At 48.7% G+C, this 22,727-nt stretch overlaps 1 protein-coding gene across 1 annotated transcript in view; it reads right to left on the minus strand.

The window, feature by feature from the left end:
- The window catches only part of FBXO41 (F-box protein 41), a 457,910-nt gene extending 436,219 nt beyond the window's left edge, over positions 1–21,691 (minus strand). Inside the window, exon 1 of the mRNA XM_085642773.1 lies at positions 21,329–21,691. The gene's annotated coding sequence lies outside the window, so the exon portion shown is untranslated. The remainder of the gene's footprint in view (positions 1–21,328) is intronic.
- Between the last annotated feature and the right edge of the window lie 1,036 nt (positions 21,692–22,727).

The following is a 22,727-nucleotide window of genomic DNA, read 5'->3' on the forward strand; positions in this document are numbered from 1 at the left end:
TAGTATTTAATAACAAGCAGTGTTATGCATTGGTTTCGCCTATGTAATGAATAAAGAGCTGTTTTCATCAATCATCATCCAGGAGAAGGAAAGAGCTCTCTGACAGAAAACGCGGGAGTGGAGATGATGTGGCACAGTGGCCAGAGCTCCTGACCCAAGAGCTGGGAATCCCAGTTCAGTCTCAGCGGTGGCGCACAACATCCTGTGCAAATCCCTTAATCAAATCACTTAATCTCTCCGGGTGATACATTGTTATATAAATATGCTGCAATAGTAAAAGGCAAAACTTTATGAAAATATAGTTCCACCAAAGCAGATGTTAACCGTATTTTGGCAGTGAGAAGCAGATGAGGAACAAGCATTGGTAAAAGCAGGAAAATATGCTATAGCCAATAGAAATGGAGGAAAAGTAAATGGCATGCACAGGAACCAATAAGAGTCAGGAAAGAGAGGAGGCGGGATCCCTTTTAAGTTTATATTAATAGCAATAGATTTCTCAGGCGTAACCTAAAATTGATATAACAACAATTCAAGCGTAAGCCCGGTCCTCCCAGCTACTATAAACGCCATTTCCATGTAACATTCTGCAGCAACAGTTGACAACTGCAGACAAATATATTCAAATTTAAAGCGCCAAAGCCCTTCCGCACGACAGCGGGCTCTGAACAAAAGACTTCTTGGAGGTCTTAATCTCTTTGTGATCATTTGATGCGTTTCTAGTGCCGTATCGAGAAAAACGGCGGTGGGCGCTAACCTGCCGATGGGCTGCTACTGACCGCCCTTTTCATAGCAGAGCGTTGGTCTGATTTTATGCAGTCAGGGGGCGAAGTGTAGCGTGGGTGGGGGGGGGGTGCTTTCAGAATGGTAATTAGCTGCTGATCTCCTCTGATACATCCTTCCAGAGCCCCTCAAGCTGTCTGAGACACTCATAAGGAGCTCAAGAATTAACAAGCATTGGCAAAGCCAGCAGGTCTGAGTCAGGCCACCTGCCTTTTGGCTTTGCCAATACCTGGTTTACTTTGTCATGGTATTTCCAAAACTTTATTGTTGAGGAAGCTGCCGGGCCCTCATCAATTTAAATTAAAAAAACACTTGGTCTAAAAGAAAAGCATTTTAAGGTGGCTGAAAGACATTGGTATATATTACATCTCATTTAAGTAAAATCAACAAGCTTTGGCTCATGCCAGACATAAAGATCAAGAACAGGTCCTGCTGGAGGAAGAGGTTTTAGTGATGAAGATACAGGTATTAGGTGATAATATCTTTGTTTCCTCACGGTAAGAGATGGTAAAAGTACACAATCTAAAAGATATTCGTAGGGCCAAGCTTCGAGTAGAAATAGAGGAAGGGGAGAAAAGTGGGAAGATGCTAGCAAGGAAGTTAAAGGAAAATCAAATGGGAATTATATAGATTCCACCCTTTGAGCAAAAAGATATGTTTAGGTCCCAGGTTCCAGAATGAATTTTATATTTATAGTACGTACTGATAGAACCCCTCCCTAAAACAGATGATTTAGGAGATAACATTTAAGAAACTTACACCGGAGGTGGTTGAATCTGGAAATAGAGGCAAGAAACAAACACTAGTAAAACCAATGAGTCTGGTTTTAATGTACCAACAAGTGTAAACGAAGGCGTTCACAAATGTTTACATGTATTGTACGCACAAATGGTGTTTAGCACATTAAAACCTCCTCTGCTGGCTAGCCCGAGGTTGGGGAAGGTAGCAACAAATATTTCTTTCTGTGTAGAATGAATATAGGAGGAACCTGAATGTGAAAAACAGCATAGCTGAGTATTTTTCTTATTTAGAATAGTCCCTTGTGCATTCTAATGGAAGCACTTCCTGGAAGAAGGAGTGATACATCACAAGCTAATGGCGTGAAGTGAGAGGGCGACACTACTCTGGGTGGAGCCAAGCCGATGCCCAATCTATGCATACTCCAAAGAAGTGCTAAACCATCAAAATACTCCTGCATTTGGTCATTCAGGCACATAGTACTTTAGGTCATTTAGAGTATGTGGGAGGCTTCAGGTCTGGTAGAATGTGTGGGAGGAGGCTGTCAGCGCATTTAACGCTGTTCATCAACTTTGATAAAAGTAGTTTAAATGAAGTTTCCGCTTCTGACAGCTGAGTAGAAGCTTCAAAAACATTAACACTAAAACGTGGTAAGAGATCCCTATGAAGCAAAAATTAAAAAACAATTTCTGCTTTAAAATATCAATGGTAAGCTTACCATCTAACTGTAAGACTTACTTATTTTTTTCAAACCTTGATTAATGAAAATCAAAAAGGTCTCATCCCAAGGAGCCGCTGTGTTCGACCTCACACGTGACCCTATTGGCGCAATTGACATTTGACAGTTTTCACCGCTCGCTATTTGATCCCCGTGGTGGTTAAAGTTATTGACCCTGCTAAGGGCTTTGACGATCAACTGCAGGGATTTTAGGCAGATTCAACAGAATTTGGGACTGGGAGATAAGTTTATAGCCATTTAAAAACTGTATTTAACCCAGTTGCTAGGTGCCTCGTAAGTGGCAGTACTAACACTGCATTTGGAATATCAGGGGGTATTTAGCAAGGTTGCCCTCTTTCCCCAGCTCTGTTTGATTTATATTGAACCATTCAAACAGTTTCCTTTAATTTAAATAATTGTAGCAGAACGGTGGCTCCATATGTAGGTGTTGTAATCATTTATACAGGAAACCCTCTATTTGTTCGCACTCTCCAACAGATCATAGGAGAGTTCAGCAACTAGCCCGGATACACGGTGACCGAGGACAAGTCTGAGATGTTGTGGTGGCATCTCCTCTATGTTTCTACATGTGCTAAACCTTCCTTTAGATGTTTGAGGATTTACATCCTACCAAAAGCAGGTGATATAGAGGATTTAACCTTAGAGAAGGCTGCCTCTGCTATCAAGGTAAAGATGGACAGGTGGAACACATTCTACCAATCCGCATTCCTGGTGGAACACATTCTACCAATCCGCATTCTTGGTGGAACACATTCTACCAATCCGCATTCCTGGTGGAACACATTCTACCAATCCGCATCCGTGGTGGAACACATTCTACTAATCCGCATTCGTGGTGGAACACATTCTACCAATCCGCATTCATGGTGGAACACATTCTACCAATCCGCATTCCTGGTGGAACACATTCTACCAATCCGCATTCTTGGTGGAACACATTCTACCAATCCGCATTCTTCCTGGCCCTTGAGTCGCGCCTCCCTCCTAAGATGCAGATTTCTGCTACCTACTGCCTCCAAAGATTACAAGAAGAATAAACATAGAAAATGTTGATATATCTCCCAAGAAAACTTTCCTGTTTCACACAATCCTATTATATTTGATATGTCTTCCACAGGGAACCTGCAACCCATGTTAAGGAGGATTAAAAATGGCCTGAAAACAAGAAATTCTTGAAGGGAGGATGAACCTGTCTAGATTTACAGCTTTCCTGTTGTGCAATACACCTCAGATATGTCACCTCTGGTCTGGGCTTCCACTCTTACAGTCTATGACCGTCATGAAGTGATGGGCCGTCCGAAGCCTTAGTTTTCTTCTATAAATACGCTTCAATCAAACACTTCAGAGAAGTGGAGTTTTTGTCTCTTCCTTCAGAGCTGCAAAGCTGCTCTGGGCTCACAAGGAAACATCTCTTGCTAAGAGGTGCTGGTGACCTCGCCTCAGTGACTGGTTAGATCACTGGATTGCTCACTGGATTGCTCACTTTGAGTGCGGATCACATTAGATATATTACGAGGCGTGTGTGCAATCATGCACATTTTTCTTATGCAATTTCACAGATTTCCATTAAGAATTTGCTAAACTGCACTTTCAAAGGGAAAGATGGTTTGAAAGTACATTATACATCTAATTTGAGTAAAAATCAAAAGGTCCTGGCTAATGTCAGAGCTGAAACACATGTCAGTACCTGAGGCGAACACATAACTAAGGGGCTCATTACAATGGCGGAGGGATTGCCACCGCTAGCCCGGCGGTGACGGTTCCATCGCCATCTCCATGCCCATTTCCCCCCACCAGATCAGGATGGCGGGGGGAATCGCTCTGCAAGCGTGGTGGTCGCAAAGCCCGCCCGCCATGCTTCTGCCACAGGCAATCGTAACGATTGCCTAGCGGAGAGGATAAGGCAGTGGATATGGGGGCGGTGCCTCGAATGTACCGTCAGCCCGATCACGATGCTGGCGTCAGCCAGCCTTTCCATGGCGCTGGAACCGCCATGGAAAGGCCCGGGGGGCTAGTTGTGCACTGGGGGGTACCCATGGTACCCCCTCCATTTCCATGCACAAGGTGGCAGGCACCGCGCGGTGCCTGCCACGTTGTGCAGGGAAATGCACAACATGGCCATTTGACATTGCGGCGGGTGCTGCAGCCAGCAGCACCCGTCGCAATGTTAAATTGCCAGATGCGACCGCCACGGTAGCGGTCGCATCATTATCAGGGGTGCGGGACTGCTGATGACAGGCGGGCGCGCGTTACCGCTAGGATCATGTCCACCCGCCATCCTAATGACCCCCCCAAAATACCTTATCACAGCAAGCAGCAGTATCAGGCGAACCCAGCAAAGAGGCTACATACTGAATGGGCACAGTCAACACTTTAGCTAAGCTCTACAGGACATTTTCAAATCCAGAAAATATGTTCTAAGAAAAGAAAGGGAAAAAAAAGATATATGCCAGTAGAAATAGAAACGATAGAATTATGGTTTACAGATTTGGAGCAGCAGACATATTCGTAGCTGTCCGACATCCATTGTTTTGTCTTTCATGTATCCCTGAGTCTCCGGCCACTCCCTGACCACAGATTGAGGTTTACAAATCCTCTTGGCTGCTCTTCCTATTTATATTCAGCAATGAAAAAACATAAATGAGTAAGATTCCTTCTGGCACCTCTGCTAATGCTGGACTCCAAGGGGCCTATTATGATCTTGGTCGTAAATTCCGACCGGCTGATTACAATACAGCCGGTCGGAATTGAAACCAGACGGTGTTTCCGTCTGGCTTACGACAGGCTCCAGGAGCCCGCCGGCCAGTCAGGGACCGGCCCGTAATCCCATAGTAAGGCGTTTCCGCCTACTGGATTACAATGCTCGGTTTCCCGCAGGCTTTCCATGCCAGGCTTTCCGACAATGAAAAGCCTGTCGGAAAATGAGTTTAGAGGCCCCTAGAGGGGCCCCCTTTTCCTTGCGACCTTCGGTTGGGGCCAAAGTTTGGTGCCCCCCTATTAATCCCTGCACCTTGTGGCAGGCACCTTGGCGTTCAACATCGTAATTGAGCCCCTCAGTTTTTGTTGTCAAGTTATTCCTTGATCTCTGAGATACATTGGGGCCAACTCACAAAAGCATTTATGACTGTGTGAATAAGTGCTAGATGAGTGCTCCTTTGCGTACTCATTGCAAATCGGCCTGAAACATCCAACTCTCTTTTAGTAAAAGAACAATGAGTTCATAGTCCTTGCTATTTCTACTAAACATATATTAATATTCACTGAATATGCACATGTTATTTCCACTCTATAGGTTTTGGGGCCAATTCTCAAAGGCACGTAAGAGTATGTAACAGAGTACTACAGGAGTGCTCTGTGAGTACTCCGAAAGGCATCTGAGAGTAGGTCACAGGACTTTAAAAATCCAAGCTCTTACTCTAGGTGGAACCGTGGCAGTGATGTCTCGTGGGGTGATGAGAGAGTATGAACAGAGGAAGGTTGCGCCCTCATCGGTCCGCATAAATATGGAGATGTCCACCGCCGAATACCCCTCACCTGACCTGTTCAACAAGGACCACCTGGGCGTGCTGCTGAGCAACAACAGGAAAACAAAGGCTCTACATGCCCCACACTGCTCTAGAGATGTCGGCGTGGACTCCAAAAGCATTTATGAATATTGGAACTAGTACTCCAGGAGTATCTTCGAGTATTCTTGCATGACTTTTTGAATCAGCCACGAAACATCTAACTCCCTATTACTAAAAGTAGGATCACTGACATATCAAAACCAACAATGGGCCTGATTATGATTTCGGGTGAACCGCAACGGACCGACCGCTGGTTGCGGTCCTTCAGACATCTGCCTCTACGGTCCGCTCGCCGCATTACGGTGTGGCAGGCGGCAGCATCGGGCAGAGGGACCGTCCGCTGCTGTTCTGAGCCCATTGGAAAGAATCACAATCCCATAATGATGGCAGAGCCAGCTTCATCTCTGCCATCAAGATTATGATGTCTCTTTCCAACAGCCTTTCCATGTCGGCCTTTCGGACATGGAAAGGCTATCAGAAAAGGATTTGTGGGGCCCCTAGCAGGGCCCCTATCTCTCAGCGGTCTCTGCTTTGGAGCCCCACCTAAACATCCCTGCACCATGTGGCAGGCACTTCTTATGCCTGCCAAACGGTGCACGGATGTTTAAAAACATCCATTTATCAATGGCAGCTTGTACTGCGGGACTTTTCCGCCCACCGCACAAGCTGCAATTGAAAAATGTATGTTTCCAGCTCTTTAAAATGATGTCGCTTCCCCGCTTTCTCTATGCCCTGCAGAACACCCAGGAGCTGGTCCCGGCCAGTTACTTTCGGGAGGTTGAGAGTCTACAGCGTTCGCTGCTGTGGGACGGCCGCCCGCGTATAGCGATAGCAAAACTAACTCTCCCTTGGTATGACGGGGGTATCGCGCTTCCCGACATCCGGAGATACTATTGGGCCTCCCAACTGAGCGCAGTCAACCACGGAGTCTACGGTCCTGCGCTTAGCCCCGGCTTCGCTATGGACCGGTGGTTGTTGCGGGGTGGTGGCTACTATAGAGCACTTTATTCAAGGGCCCCGGCTGGATCCCTCACGGGGCCGACCGGGGTGGCGGTGCACGTGTGGAAGGCAGTCACGAACTCCCTGGGGTGGAAGGATAGACTCACACTGGCCACTCCGCTGTTTGACTCGGACATGCTGGGGAAACTCTGGAACTCTAAGGGTTTCGACAAATGGGACCTGATTGGTATCTCCAGGGTGGGGGACATGCTGGCCAAGGGGCGGATTAAGTCGTTTACAGAGCTGCAGACGGAATATGCGCTAGAGGGCACGGAATACTTCCGATACGCGCAGGTACGTCATGCGCTGCGGTCGGTCCTCGTTGAGGGGGAGAAGGTGCCCGAATCCTCTCCGTTGGAGGACCGGATCTTGGACGGCCATGTGCCGGAGAGCACAATCTCTCTCATTTACAAGAAGCTGGTGAACGTCCGTACCGATCTCCTCCTGGGGGTGCGGGACCAGTGGACTAGAGACGGTCTTGAGCTGGACGATGAGGACTGGCAGTGCGCTGTCTCCTCCCCGAAAGAGGTTGCCATCCCCGCCAGGCTGCGGCTGGTCCAGCTTAAGATACTCCACAGAGTCTATGTCACTGGCCCCCGGTTGGTCCACATGGGTTTCTCCGAGGACGGGCTGTGTAAGAGGGGCTGCGGGATGGTGGGCACCTTTCTGCACATTATATGGGAGTGTGGTGTGATTGCGGAATTGTGGAAGCAGATTCATGTTGTGATGCAGGAGGTCACGGGTATTGTGTTGCACTCAGAGGCGCGGCGCTGTCTCTTGAACGTGTGGGGCCCTACAGACTACGATGCTGCGCAGACTCAATGGGTGACCTTTGGTAATATGGTGGCCAAGCGGGATATTGCACGATTGTGGGGATCCCCTAGCCCGCCCACCCTGGATGCATGGAAGAACAACATGGACTGGTGCATGTTTCGGGAGAAAACAGTGTATTGTGCACGGGGGAGGCCCAAGAAATGGCACAAGGTGTGGGGGGGGTGGAACCAGTATAGGGGGTACATCTGCCTGCCTCCTGCCACTGACCCACCAGAGGAGCACCTTTCCCCCTAGCCCCACTTCCGACTTGAGTTTTGCGGATGAAATCTGATAGAAAGTTAGTGCCTCTGCCTCTCCCTCCCCTCCACACTTGAGGGCTGATCTGATGGTGGATATGGGGCCGCCTCATCGGTGGGATCTGACGCGAACACATGATGTATATTGCCTTGCTCGTTATGTTTTTCTTTAAAAATTGAAACCTTTTTTCTCTCCTGCATGACAGCTATAGAAGACTACATATGTTGATTGACGAGCTGCCGAACCTCCGGGTTGTCGGCTGAATAGCTGTGTATCTGAAATATCCGAATAAAGGTTTTTAAAAAAAAAAAAAAAAAAAAGAAAAATGTATGTTTCCGACTGCCCATAGGGCAGTCACATTCAAATTATGCGTTCAGAACCAGCGGCCTTTGGTCAGACGCTTCCAATCCGCAATGGTGTTGTCCACCCGACATCGTAGTCCGGCCCCATATCATGTAACAAACATTTTGTGGCAAAAAAAGAATTACCCTATCCTTATAATGGGAAGCACAAAAATATAGAGAAAAAAATATAGTTTCACATTAAGGTGCCGATTCCGATCCTGTAAAACCCGGGTACAAATGGTCGTACGGAGCGTTTTCTCCGTAAGACTCGTACCCGGGAATTCCACCGTACAAACCAGCAAGTACGATTCGTACAGAAATACCATTTCCGTACGAATCGTAAAAAACACCGTACGGCTAAAAAATACATACAATTCCGATCCTGGACAGCGCGTACGCGACGTCCGCACGGAGTCAGGCAGCGTTTTACGGACCAGCAAGTACGATTCGTACCCACAGCACTCCGCATGGCTATATTTTACGGGAGCCAAAAAGTGCCGGAAAAGCTAAGTACGTCGCGATGCACGAGGAAAAGGGGTCCGCTATGCGACGTTCACGCCATCACCCACATCGTAAGTGTCATCATGTACGGTGCATACCCCAACATTGCATATGTACAGACCGTACCCCCACCCCCCTATGTACGGACCGTACTGCCCACCCGCGTATGTACGCACCGTACCCCAGGCGTACCCCCCACCCGCGTATGTACGCACTGTACCCCAGGCGTACCCCCCACCCGTGTATGTACGCAACGTACCCCAGGCGTATCCCCCACCCACGTATGAACGCGCCGTACCCCCAGCCACGTATGTACGTGCCGTACCCCCACCCCAGCCCCGTATGTACGCGCCGTACCCCAGCCCCGTATGTACGTGCCGTACCCCCACCCCAGCCCCGTATGTACGCGCCGTACCCCCAGCCCCGTATGTACGTGCCGTACCCCCACCCTAGCCCCGTATGTACGCGCCGTACCCCCAGCGCGTAGCTCGTACCCCGGGCACAAGTGTACCCGGGGTAGGGGTCGTACACAGTTCACTCCGTACGGGACGCTTTCCATACGCTTGTGCATTCGGAACGCCAGTACAGATCGGACTTGTGCGCTCGGACTTCAGTTTTACGACTCGTACGTAAAACTGTCCGGGGACGTCTCGTAGACTTTTCCCGAGGCGATTGGTATGTATGTTTCCCGTACGAATCGTACTTTACCGTTTGTACGGTACTTGTACGATTCGTACGGAAAAAAATACGGATACGAGTCGTACGGGGAAAAAAAATACAGGAACGGAATCGGCCCCTAAATTGTTACGAAACATACAAAATATAGTTTTTTAATATATATATATAGTTTAAAGTAGTACATCTTAAATACTTTAATACATACCAATAATATAATGCTAATTTAATAAATCTCACTAATATTTAATACTATATATAAATTAATACTTATATAAACACACAGATATATGTGTGTTGTTTTTATATACATATATATATATATATATACATATATATATATATATATATATATATATATATATATATATATATTATAACAATTACTAAAAATATATATTCATTTTTTTGTTTAATTATTTAAATGACCTAATTCAAAAAGCACAATAAATATATATAAATAATTACAAGCTACATACAAAATATTAACAATTAAATTCCAAAACATTACATAAATTACTAAAAATAAAATACAAAAATAAAGACATTTATAAAAAATACTATAAAAATGTAGAAACAAATAAAAATATAAATAAACACTAATAAAAGTAAAATTATAAACAAATATTATTAATAAATATATTTTTTTAAATCTGATTTTCTTTTTAGTTTGGGAATAATACATACACTATTCCCACTCCAGTTCATGCAACAGTAAAGAAAGTGTAGATCTTCAGGGGAGTTAAATATATTATTCCCACTCCAAACAGTACAACAGCAGGGGAAGCGTTGGACACTAGAGGAAATGCATTCACAATTCCCACTCATCTGTGCTATAGTAGGGAAAATGTTGAACTTTGGAGGGGTTAAATTTACTAATCCCACTCCAGCCAGTGCAATAGTAGGGAAAGTGTTGGACTGCGAGGAGTAAGGTTTACTATTCCCGCTCCAATCTAAGCAAAAGTAGGTGAACTACTTCACTTGAAACACATTACATGGGCGCATAACCATATTAAATTAAAAAAATAAACTCTAATATAAACATTATTACTTAACATGAAATATACATATATATCTATTAAAAAATGAAAAACAATTAATCAATTTTCTAAATTCATGAACAATGTAATAATTAATTTTCAATTTAAAAATAATGGTTATTTAATTATTACTTAATTACCTTGCCACTCTATACCCCTCCAATCCTAGCAACCCACACCTAAACTATATCTAAAATAAGTAAGTATAACACAAGTTGCATAATTGATAATCAATTAAATAACTAATTAACAATGAATTAATTGTTAATTAATAATTATTTAATTAACTTCCCACCTAACAACCCTACAAACCCAGAAGATCATGCCTAAAATATAACTAATATATGCATACGTATTATACAGTTTACATTATTATTAATCAATTCAATATTTAATTGTACATCAATAATCTTTTTTTTAAAGATTATTTCATTAACTCCCACCCTGTACACCTGCAAACCCACAACTAAAATAATTCAGTACTACATAATGTACATAATGTATAATCACTCCAATAATTCATAATAAATTACTGATTGATTATAGATTATTACTTAGTTAACTTCCCACCCTATACCCCTACAAACCCAGCAACCCGCACCTGAAATTTAACTAAAACAAATGATTGTTACATAATTTACATAATTAATAAACTAGTATATAATGATTAATAAATTAAAAATACATTGTTATTTAATTATTAGCTAATTAATTTCCAAACCAATACTCCTCCAAACATAGCAACCCACACCTAAAATATTATTAATTAAATGAGTATTACTTAATATACATAATTAATATCAATCACATACTTATTTAAAAATGATTAATTAATCAATCATTCATTAATACTTAATTAACTTGGCACTCTATCCCCCTACAAACCCAACAACCGACTATGACACTATAAATTACTATTAACAATTACATAAAAAATTTGAAATGACTTAAAATTACAAACTATGGGGCTGATTACAATGGCGGGCGGACTTGAGTCCATGTGGTGCCTGGCCCTAGGTGCATGGATGTGTGGGGGGCACTACATGTGCATCCAGGGCCACTTTGTAGTGATCGTGGGAAGACAGGGGCCCTGTTTGGGACCCCCAAAATCACTTTGACTGATGGGATATTGGATCCTGTCGGAGGTGTCGGTCTTTCCCCCGACATCTGTGGTCCGATCGCCTGCATCATAATGGGGGGGTCGGACTGATAGCCTGGATGTTGGGTGGGCCGCCACCGATGGCCTGTCTGTGGGGGGCCGCCCGACATCCTAATCAGGCCCTGTATTCTTAACAACGATATTTCTGCATCACGATATTTTGGTATCAAGATATTTTTTTCCGATATTTGGGTATCCTGTTAATATAAACTCGACATTTTGTCCAAACACCCTAAAAGTGCAACGATGGCCCAGCCTTCCTTATTTGTACTAATTGTACATGAATAGTCTCTCTAAATTCCCATCATATCCCCATTTTAATTACTTTGAGGTTGACTGCATAAATACATGTAAGCGTGCCTAAAGGACTACGACAGGAGAACTACTTTACGCACTCGAACATGCTTACGTGACTTGTTTCCTACTTTGGGAATAACAGTTGTGCAACCTTTTTTTCTGACCTATGTCACAAGCCTGCATTCCAACTAGACAGACAGAAACAGGTCAGCTATGCCCGAACCCTAGGGGTAAAGTACCTTGGGCCTGGTTTCGTACAAGCATCGACTGGGACAGGAGCGCTAATTTCACTCACTTGTGGGTTTATGTGGACACTGACTACCAGGTTACGTGTGGTGGTACTTGCCAACCCCAACCAGTGTACAGCCAAAACTTGTGTGCAAAACAGAGCAATTACAATCTGCACATGTTATTCCCCATTCATATGCACCTGAGTATAATATAGGTGGAGATGCCACCTGCAAGGTGTCACAATGACTGCGGGCGTGCAACTAGCACCCACCTCTAAAAAAAAAGTCCACTGGTGGAGTAAGGCCCATTAACAAGTTCAGTAAAAATAACTTTTGAGCCAGGCTTTTGGTGGTATTCGCGCCCATTTACAGGTGAGCGCATAATAATAGGGAATAAAGTACCAATGGCAAAGGGGATCCTTTTGTTCATAATAGTATTTATGCATCGGAGAGACCTGGCGACCACGGCCTAGCCAAATCTTGTGGGCAGCATCGGAGCTGTTAAAAGAGGCGGCAATTTACACTTTTCAGTGACATTCTTGGTACTAACTCAGGAGATAAAACAAATAGGGTCTTAATGCTCTATATTAAGACAACTTAAAATGAAAAGCGAACCTGTGGAGGTTGCGGTGCAAAACTGTTCTTAATGCAATCAAGAACTCCACCAAACGGCTGCTCTGTGCCAGGATATCTCACTTAACCTCATAAGATAGATCAAAGTCTGGCCTGGGGATGTAGGGCCTTATTATCATAGTGGGTGGTTGGACCGCCGCCCTCTATCACGTCGGTCAGGAGTCTGACCGACAAACAAGCCGCATTCCGACTGGCCAATTATCATGCGACTGCCAGGCTGGTGGTCGGAAAAGTGCTCTTTAACACGGAAACTTGTGCTGTGGCCCTGGAAAAGGGTTGCAGCACAAGCCGCAGTGTAAAAGAGGATTGCAGCGCGAGCCGCAGTGTAAAAGAGGATTGCAGCGCAAGCCTCAGTGTAAAAGAGGATTGCAGCACAAGCCTCAGTGTAAAAGAGGATTACAGCGCGAGCCGCAGTGTAAAAGAGGATTGCAGCGTGGGCCTCAGTGTAAAAGAGGATTGCAGCACGAGCCGCAGTGTAAAAGAGGATTGCAGCGCGAGCCGCAGTGTAAAAGAGGATTGCAGCGCAAGCCTCAGTGTAAAAGAGGATTGCAACGCAAGCCTCAGTGTAAAAGAGGATTGCAGCGCAAGCCTCAGTGTAAAAGAAGATTTCAGCGCAAGCCGCAGTGTAAAAGAGGATTGCAGCGTGAGCCGCAGTGTAAAAGAGGATTGCAGTGCAAGCCGCAGTGTAAAAGAGGATTGCAGCGCGAGCCGCAGTGTAAAAGAGGACTGCAGCGCAAGCCGCAGTGTAAAAGAGGACTGCAGCGCAAGCCGCAGTGTAAAAGAGGATTGCAGCGCAGGCCGCAGTGTAAAAGAGGATTGCAGTGCAGGCCTCAGTGTAAAAGAGGATTGCAGCGCAGGCCTCAGTGTAAAAGAGGATTGCAGCGCAAGCCGCAGTGTAAAAGAGGATTGCAGCGCGAGCCACAGTGTAAAAGAGGACTGCAGCGCGAGCCGCAGTGTAAAAGAGGATTGCAGCGCGAGCCGCAGTGTAAAAGAGGATTGCAGCGCGAGCCGCAGTGTAAAAGAGGATCGCAGCGCAAGCCGCAGTGTAAAAGAGGATTGCAGCGCGAGCCGCAGTGTAAAAGAGGATTGCAGCCCAAGCCGCAGTGTAAAAGAGGATTGCAGCACGAGCCGCAATGTAAAAGAGGATTGCAGCACGAGCCGCAGTGTAAAAGAGGATCGCAGCACGAGCCGCAGTGTAAAAGAGGATTGCAGCGCAAGGCGCAGTGTAAAAGAGGATTGCAGCGCAAGCCGTAGTGTAAAAGAGGATTGCAGCGCAGGCCTCAGTGTAAAAGAGGATTTCAGCGCAGGCCACAGTGTAAAAGAGGATTGCAGCGCAAGCCGCAGTGTAAAAGAGGATTGCAGCGCAAGGCGCAGTGTAAAAGAGGATTGCAGCGCAAGCCTCAGTGTAAAAGAGGATTGCAGCGCAAGCCGCAGTGTAACAGAGGATCGCAGCGCAGGCCTCAGTGTAAAAGAGGATTGCAGCACAAGCCGCAGTGTAAAGGAGGATTGGAGCACAAGCCACAGTGTAAAATAGGATTGCAGCACAAGCCGCAGTGTAAAAGAGGATTGCAGCACAAGCCGCAGTGTAAAAGAGGATTGCAGCACAAGCCTCAGTGTAAAAGAGGATTGCAGCACAAGCCTCAGTGTAAAAGAGGATTGCAGCACAAGCCGCAGTGTAAAAGAGGATTGCAGCACAAGCCTCAGTGTAAAAGAGGATTGCAGCGCAGGCCTCAGTGTAAAAGCGGATTGCAGCGCAGGCCTCAGTGTAAAAGAGGATTGCAGCACGAGCCGCAGTGTAAAAGAGGATTGCAGCACAAGCTGCAGTGTAAAAGAGGATTGCAGCGCAAGCCGCAGTGTAAAAGCGGATTGCAGCGCAAGCCGCAGTGTAAAAGAGGATTGCAGCACGAGCCGCAGTGTAAAAGAGATTGCAGCACGAGCCGCAGTGTAAAAGAGGATTGCAGCGCAGGCCTCAGTGTAAAAGAGGATTGCAGCACGAGCCGCAGTGTAAAAGAGGATTGCAGCACAAGCCGCAGTGTAAAAGAGGATCGCAGCGCAAGCCGCAGTGTAAAAGAGGATCGCAGCGCAAGCCGCAGTGTAAAAGAGGATCGCAGCGCAAGCCGCAGTGTAAAAGAGGATTGCAGTACGAGCCGCAGCACAAGCCGCAGTGTAAAAGAGGATTGCAGCACAATCCGCAGTGTAAAAGAGGATTGCAGCACAAGTCGCAGTGTAAAAGAGGATTGCAGCGCAAGCCGCAGTGTAAAAGAGGATTGCAGCGCAAGCCGCAGTGTAAAAGAGGATTGCAGCGCAAGCCGCAGTGTAAAAGAGGATTGCAGCGCAAGCCGCAGTGTAAAAGAGGATTGCAGCGCAGGCCGCAGTGTAAAAGAGGATTGCAGCGCAAGCCGCAGTGTAAAAGAGGATTGCAGTGCAGGCCGCAGTGTAAAAGAGGATTGCAGCGCAAGCCGCAGTGTAAAAGAGGATTGCAGCGCAAGCCGCAGTGTAAAAGAGGATTGCAGCGCAAGCCGCAGTGTAAAAGAGGATTGCAGCGCAAGCCGCAGTGTAAAAGAGGATTGCAGCGCAAGCCGCAGTGTAAAAGAGGATTGCAGCACGAGCCGCAGTGTAAAAGAGATTGCAGCACGAGCCGCAGTGTAAAAGAGGATTGCAGCGCAGGCCTCAGTGTAAAAGAGGATTGCAGCACGAGCCGCAGTGTAAAAGAGGATCGCAGCGCAAGCCGCAGTGTAAAAGAGGATCGCAGCACAAGCCGCAGTGTAAAAGAGGATCGCAGCGCAAGCCGCAGTGTAAAAGAGGATCGCAGCGCAAGCTGCAGTGTAAAAGAGGATCGCAGCTCGAGCCGCAGTGTAAAAGAGGATTGCAGCGCGAGCCGCAGTGTAAAAGAGGATTGCAGCGCATGCTGCAGTGTAAAAGAGGATTGCAGCGCCAGCTGCAGTGTAAAAGAGGATTGCAGCGCAAGCCGCAGTGTAAAAGAGGATTGCAGCGCAAGCCGCAGTGTAAAAGAGGATCGCAGCGCAAGCCGCAGTGTAAAAGAGGATCGCAGCGCAAGCCGCAGTGTAAAAGAGGATTGCAGCGCAGGCCGCAGTGTAAAAGAGGATCGCAGCGCAAGCCGCAGTGTAAAAGAGGATTGCAGCACGAGCCACAGTGTAAAAGAGGATTGCAGCGCAGGCCGCAGTGTAAAAGAGGATTGCAGCACAAGCCGCGGTGTAAAAGAGGATTGCAGCGCAGGCCGCAGTGTAAAAGAGGATTGCAGCGCAAGCCGCAGTGCAAAAAGAGGATTGCAGCAGAGGCCGCAGTGTAAGAGGATCGCAGCGCAAGCCGCAGTGTAAAAGAGGATCGCAGCGCAAGCCGCAGTGTAAAAGAGGATTGCAGCGCAGGCCGCAGTGTAAAAGAGGATCGCAGCGCAAGCCGCAGTGTAAAAGAGGATCGCAGCGCAGGCCGCAGTGTAAAAGAGGATTGCAGCACAAGCCGCAGTGTAAAAGAAGATCGCAGCGCAAGCCTCAGTGTACACGAGGATCGCAGCGCAGGCCTCAGTGTAAAAGAGGATCGCAGCGCAAGCCGCAGTGTAATAGAGGATTGCAGCGCAGGCCGCAGTGTAAAAGAGGATCGTAGCGCAAGCCGCAGTGTAAAAGAGGATTGCAGCGCGAGCCGCAGTGTAAAAGAGGATTGCAGCGCGAGCCGCAGTGTAAAAGAGGATTGCAGCGCAGGCCGCAGTGTAAAAGAGGATTGCAGCGCAGGCCGCAGTGTAAAAGAGGATTGCAGCGCAGGCCGCAGTGTAAAAGAGGATTGCAGCGCAAGCCGCAGTGTAAAAGAGGATTGCAGCGCAAGCCACAGTGTAAAAGAGGATCGCAGCGCAAGCCGCAGTGTAAAAGAGGATCGCAGCGCAAGCCGCAGTGTAAAAGAGGATCGCAGCGCAAGCCGCAGTGTAAAAGAGGATTGCAGCGCAGGCCGCAGTGTAAAAGAGGATTGCAGTGCGAGCCACAGTGTAAAAGAGGATTGCAGCACAAGCCTCAGTGTAAAAGAGGATTGCAGCGCGAGCCGCAGTGTAAAAGAGGATTGCAGCGCAAGCCGCAGTGTAAAAGAGGATTGCAGCGCAGGCCGCAGTGTAAAAGAGGATTGCAGCGCGAGCCGCAGTGTAAAAGAGGATTGCAGCGCGAGCCGCAGTGTAAAAGAGGATTGCAGCGCAGGCCGCAGTGTAAAAGAGGATTGCAGCGCAAGCCGCAGTGTAAAAGAGGATTGCAGCGCAGGCCGCAGAGTAAAAGAGGATTGCAGCGCAAGCCGCAGTGTAAAAGAGGATTGCAGCGCAAGCCACAGTGTAAAAGAGGATCGCAGCGCAAGCCGCAGTGTAAAAGAGGATCGCAGCGCAAGCCGCAGTGTAAAAGAGGATCGCAGCGCAAGCTACAGTGTAAAAGAGGATTGCAGCGCAGGCCGCAGTGTAAAAGAGGATCGCAGCGCGAGCCGCAGTGTAAAAGAGCACTTTGTGTACATCCATGCACTGTGTGCCATGGACCATGTGGTGCATGGCACGTGGGACATGGATGTGCGTGGATGCATTATATGTGCTCCCAGGGCCACTTGGCAGTGGTCCATGAGGGGGCCCCCATGATAAGGCTGTCGGACAGGGACATCATAATGAGGACAGCGGTGCCCGCTTCGGCACCGCTGTCCTAAGGGATTGCGATTCCGACCGCCGGCCACGTCGGCCACATTAGATCCTGTCCGAGGTGGCAGTCTGTCCCCCGTCCAACAGAGAACACACAGCCAACAACAAGAACTAATCACCAGTAACCACTGCTTGAACCTCTAACCATGGGTGCAGGAGTAGCATGCTACCCGCCGGAAAGCGCTTCAACGCCTCTTTAGGGGTCGTAAAGGCTATATAAATGCAACTATAATACAGACGTTCTAATCTTCCCGCCAACTATTTGCACGAACTCGCATTAATGATCACACAGCTACTATCACTTTACTCTACCACATAGAAGCTGGAGTCAAGGCAGGAACTGACCCTTGAGGTCACGAGGTCATAACTTACTCCGCGTCAAAAAGGAGGGAAGAGGGGGGGGACCAGGAGCTAATTAATGGTCCAGTACCTATGCTCCGAAAGGTCAATGAGGTAATCACTATGGAGGTACTGTTCCGTGGTGGATATGGTCAAAGATCGACCGGAGTCCAACCAATGGTTAAGAGAGAAAAGAGAAGTGAGGTCTAGGGTAAGGTACTGAGGATGGGGAGAGACACAAGGTGTCTCTTGTTGCCCTCACACACCCCGAGGGATGTCATGCTTCATCATCGGGCGTATGCTCCTCATCGGGCCGGCGGTGCAATGCCCTACGGGTCCCCCGAAGGGTCTCTTTAGCGGAGATCTTTTCGAGAACTGCCGATGGGTGCATGCGGGTATGTGGAGGGAAAGTACCAGGATCAGTGATGAAGGTAGTGTGTGCAGAGTGAAATAAAAATACCTAAGGGTTACCAAAAACTAGGGGTGTTTTAATAAAGAGGTACCCTTGGTACAGTAAAAAAACTCGTAGGTTAATAGTTACCTATCAAGACGTAATGTGTCTAAGGTAGCTTACAAAGTGGTCGACATGTTTCACGCCTTATGTGGTCTAAGCGATCCTTGGCGTTCATCAGGACCAGGGAAGGTGAGTGATGTGAAAAAGTTGCACAGACTAAGTGTAGTGAGTGGGGTATTAATCACCCTCTCACTGGGCAAAGGAGGAGGTAGTATCTCCTACACAAGTTGTGTGTGGTTAGGGAGTAAGTTATGCCCCCTTTGCGTTAGACCTAAAAAGGGGAGTTGGGATTACTCCATGAGCTATGCGGCGTAGGAGGCCCACACCATCTAGGGGGGTTACTCAGGTGACGGCACTGGAAACCTGCCCGGTCCAGACGCCAGCTCGAAGGGCATTGCACCCCCGGCCCGACGAGAAGCATACGCCCGATGATGAAGCATGACATCCCTCGGGGTGTGTGAGGGCAACAAGAGACACCTTGTGTCTCCCCCCATCCTCAGTACCTTACCCTAGACCTCACTTCTCTTTTCTCTCTTAACCATTGGTTGGACTCCGGTCGATCTTTGACCATATCCACCACGGAACAGTACCTCCATAGTGATTACCTCATAACTTACTCCGTCCACGCTGCCCCTGATGTGCGAATAGTATAATGTCCCAGACCCAGGGGCAGTGCCAATGTCACCGCCGAGAGATGCCTCCCGCTTGTATTTGAGGAGACTTTATCACTGTAATTACATGTAATTACCGCTTACTACCCCTGGAGCCGCGTCGCAGCGCTTTGTGGCAGGGAGCGCGCCACTCTGGAACGCAAGGTTGAAGGAAAATCCAGTGATTATTGGTTATTAATAGTTGCTGTTTCTTATTGGTTATCGACGTTTACTCCATATTTCTCTAAATGCATCAAGAAGGCGCAGAAGATAGCTCAGAAGGTTGGTGCACATGTGGCGGTCGGAGGATCTATGTGCTCGACCTGGAGGCCGGAGTCCCGGTCCGTGGACACCGCGTGTCGTCCTCGAGACCTCCAGTAACAACAGGTGAAGCCACAATATGTCTATTATTAACGCCTAGAAAATATGGCGCTTAAGCAGGTGGTCGTTGGTGTTAATCCGCACAAAGCGTGACGACGGCGGCCCACAGGTTGCATCAAAGTGAACAAATGAACCCCGCCCCCTTCCCGAAATGTCTCTTAAAGCAGAGCCTTCTCTGAGTGGTGCCAGGCGCCTCTCTCTCACCCCGTCCATCCTGCCCTCCTCTCTGCCGTGGCATGGCACCGTCTCCCATGGCAACGGGAAGAAAACCTGCCCACGTTCACACACTCTTGACATTAGCTTTTCCGGAAAACCGCGCACGAGCCCCTTTTTTGGCAGAAACCTTCCTTAAAGAGGAAGTGAGCATTTGGGTTCCTCCGTCGTGATTCCTGTCGCGACATGCATTCATGTCGGAGCTATCCCGGGCTCTCTCGGTCTCTCGCCACCACCACCCCTTCCCCACAGGCTGCGGAGCACGATTTATGTGCATTAGTTGAAGCATAATCCAATTCAGTTTAACGACGTGTCAATCATTAAAAACATGTCAGGGGGAGCGGAAAATACGATGTTTATTTATCCGGACAGTTACCGAGGCTCAGAGCGCGCGGCAGACCCGCTGCGCCGAGGCCGGAACCAGCCATTTTCTTCCATGTTAAGGTTTCTGTGCATCGGCAAAGAGGGTACATGATTTACGAAGAAACAGAGCGATCAAAACATCCATTGCCCCCCCCCCCCCCCCCCGTGTCTTACAAAACAGGCAAGGCACGTATGTGTAGGCACATTGCAGCGTGTGCGGCAGTGCCGTCTACAACACAGGTACATGCATGATCCTAGCGTCATGCGGGGACAGAAAAAAGGCTGCACAGAGTGAATCCGGGGCTGGGTTAATATTGGCTGCACACTGTGTGCACTTGTAGGAATGTGTGTCCTCTGATATACAGGTATACATGCAGCATGCATGCAATATTTATACAAAATATATGCTCATACGCTTATACGTGCCTGCACACATACAAACATATATGAATATGACAGAGTGGAAGTGTATGCATAGACATAAATATAGACACACACATATATGCGTACATATACTCTATGCACATCGACTATAGAACATATATGTGTGTGTGTGTATATATATATATAAGTATACAAATAAGTATATACACACGCGTTTCGTGCACTATATATATATATATATAAATGTTACATATTCGCTGCTATTTGTAGGTATATATTTGCGCGCGCAAACGCACACACACACATTTTCCCCAAGACACAAACGTAGGCTGTGGTTAGTAATTCAGCAGCGGTGCTGTGAGAGAGCAGACAGTGTTACAGCCTCACACGTCGACATCACAACATTCACACGTCGCTGCACAACCGCCAGTGAACCCTCCCTGGCATCATCTTGCTTGGCATCAGAGGCCGGGCCTACCCCCCCCCCCCCCTCTCCGCCGGGCTGTGCCTTCACCTTGGCTGAACGTGGGCCGACATGTCTCATGGTGAAGATACCGGCAGCTGACAGGGGGTGGGGGCGTGGGTCACCCCACGGGTGCACGGGGCACAAGAAATGAACACCTCTTTAGTTAGGAGCCTGCTGCCGCCATTCCCGTGCCATTTATCCATATGTATACATGCCAACCCATGCAAAGGCGAAAAGAGGGAGATTTAAAAATAATAGTGTGGGGGGGGCGACTATATTTTATGTAACTGCGGGACGGGGGTCATTTTCTCTATTGGTTTGTATTGAAATCGGGACAATTTCAGGCGGGAGAAAGATAAATGCAAGCCATTTTATTCCTTTAAAAATCTGGATTCTCCCGCCTGGGTCGGGGAGAGTGGCATGTCTGCATATGATTCCTGGACCCTTGCAGGGTGTGACCCAGCCCCCTAGCCCCTGCCCTGATAGCTGTCCAGCCAAGGGGCTCCTCCTGCCCGTGAGTGCCTTGCCACCGCGCCTGGTATCCTGCCACCCCCAGCAGACGCCCCCCCCTTACCTTCAGCAGGGCTGCACCCTCCACAGGGATGCCCGTGCCCAGGGCAAGACGTGGCGCTCGCGGAGGCTGCGAACTGCAAAACGTCTCCCCTCGAGTCCGCTGCAGCAGCCGGATGCAGGGCTGAGGGGGGAGGCAAGGTGGGCCCCATACCTGCCTCACTGCTGCCGGCCCTCCATCTCCCCTCATCCCCTCCTGGGCAGGCGGCGGGCTGTCCGCAGCATCCCCCCTGCCTCCCTCGAGCCAGGCACCTGCAGCGGGGTCCAGGGGGCGGGGCGGGGGGCTCAGTCTCCGGTGCTGACAGGCAGCTCGGTCAGAGCAGCAGGACCCAGGAGTGAGGTGCAGAAACGAGGGATATCTGAGAGTGCCTCAGTGGCGCCTGCATCTTTAAGGGGAGGGGCTGCCAGCACGCTTCCTTGTAACCTCCTGCCTGCTGCACAGGGCAGCGCTGGGCACAGATGGGTGGGCATGGGCACGCGGCTGCTCACAGGAGACAGGGGAGGGAGGGCAAGGAACAGCAGGACCAGCTAGTCCAGGGGCAGACCCAAGGCCTCACCTCCATGGCTGCAGAAATATCAGCCTGCTGGAGTCAGCCTAGCGCTGCAAGGCAAGGCACTCCGCTCCAAGCACTAAACGGTTGAAGCTTTGCCCTAGGGGTGGTGAGAGCAATGGCAGGGCGAGGGGAGTGGGGGTCTACGAGGAGACAGTCGGGCACTGGGAGGGACTGCAGGGGCCGGGCCACCCAACGCTCTACCATTAATGGGTGGCTGGATGGGGGCCTGGTGCTTGGACTAGCAGTGGGGTGGGGGTGGGGGGGGGGGGGGGGGGGAGAGCGCGTCTGGCCTTTACAGGGTCTGGCTAGCACCCGGGGAAGTGTCTAGGGGCTAGCATGCATTGCTGGCGTGCACTGCCTCTGAGTTGCCTGCAGCACGGCTCTGGGAGGGAGGTGGGGCTGGGGGTTGTACTCTAGAGGTGGGATGTAGGCGCTAACATGAAGCGCAGGGTCCCTGCACCACTACTTGGAGGGTGGTGGGCGAGGGCGCCAGAAAGGGCCGGGAGGGGGAGACATACGTTCCCAAACAGAACATTGATGCGCTCCTTCCCTGATCCCGACAGCTCCCATAAGACCTTCCCCCTCCGCCCTTCGCAGCGTTCAGCTGCCCTGGGTACAAGGGAAGCGCTTAGAGGGAGCTGTCCTATGCCAGGGCCGTGTGCCCAAGACATCCCGAGGCCTAGCTACTCTGTATATATCTGGAACGTTTCCAATGTGCCCCCCCCCCCCTTCTTCCCGCCTTACAGAAGGGAGTGCAGCAGCAGCCGAACAGATGTGCAAGTCATTCAAGGGACCGTCTCAAAAGTCTGTAGCGTTCTTAGAAAGTTACCACTACTGTTGGGGTCTCAC

The sequence above is a fragment of the Triturus cristatus genome, chromosome 2_2, assembly GCF_964204655.1.
Source record: "Triturus cristatus chromosome 2_2, aTriCri1.1, whole genome shotgun sequence".
Taxonomy (NCBI): Eukaryota; Metazoa; Chordata; class Amphibia; order Caudata; family Salamandridae; genus Triturus; species Triturus cristatus.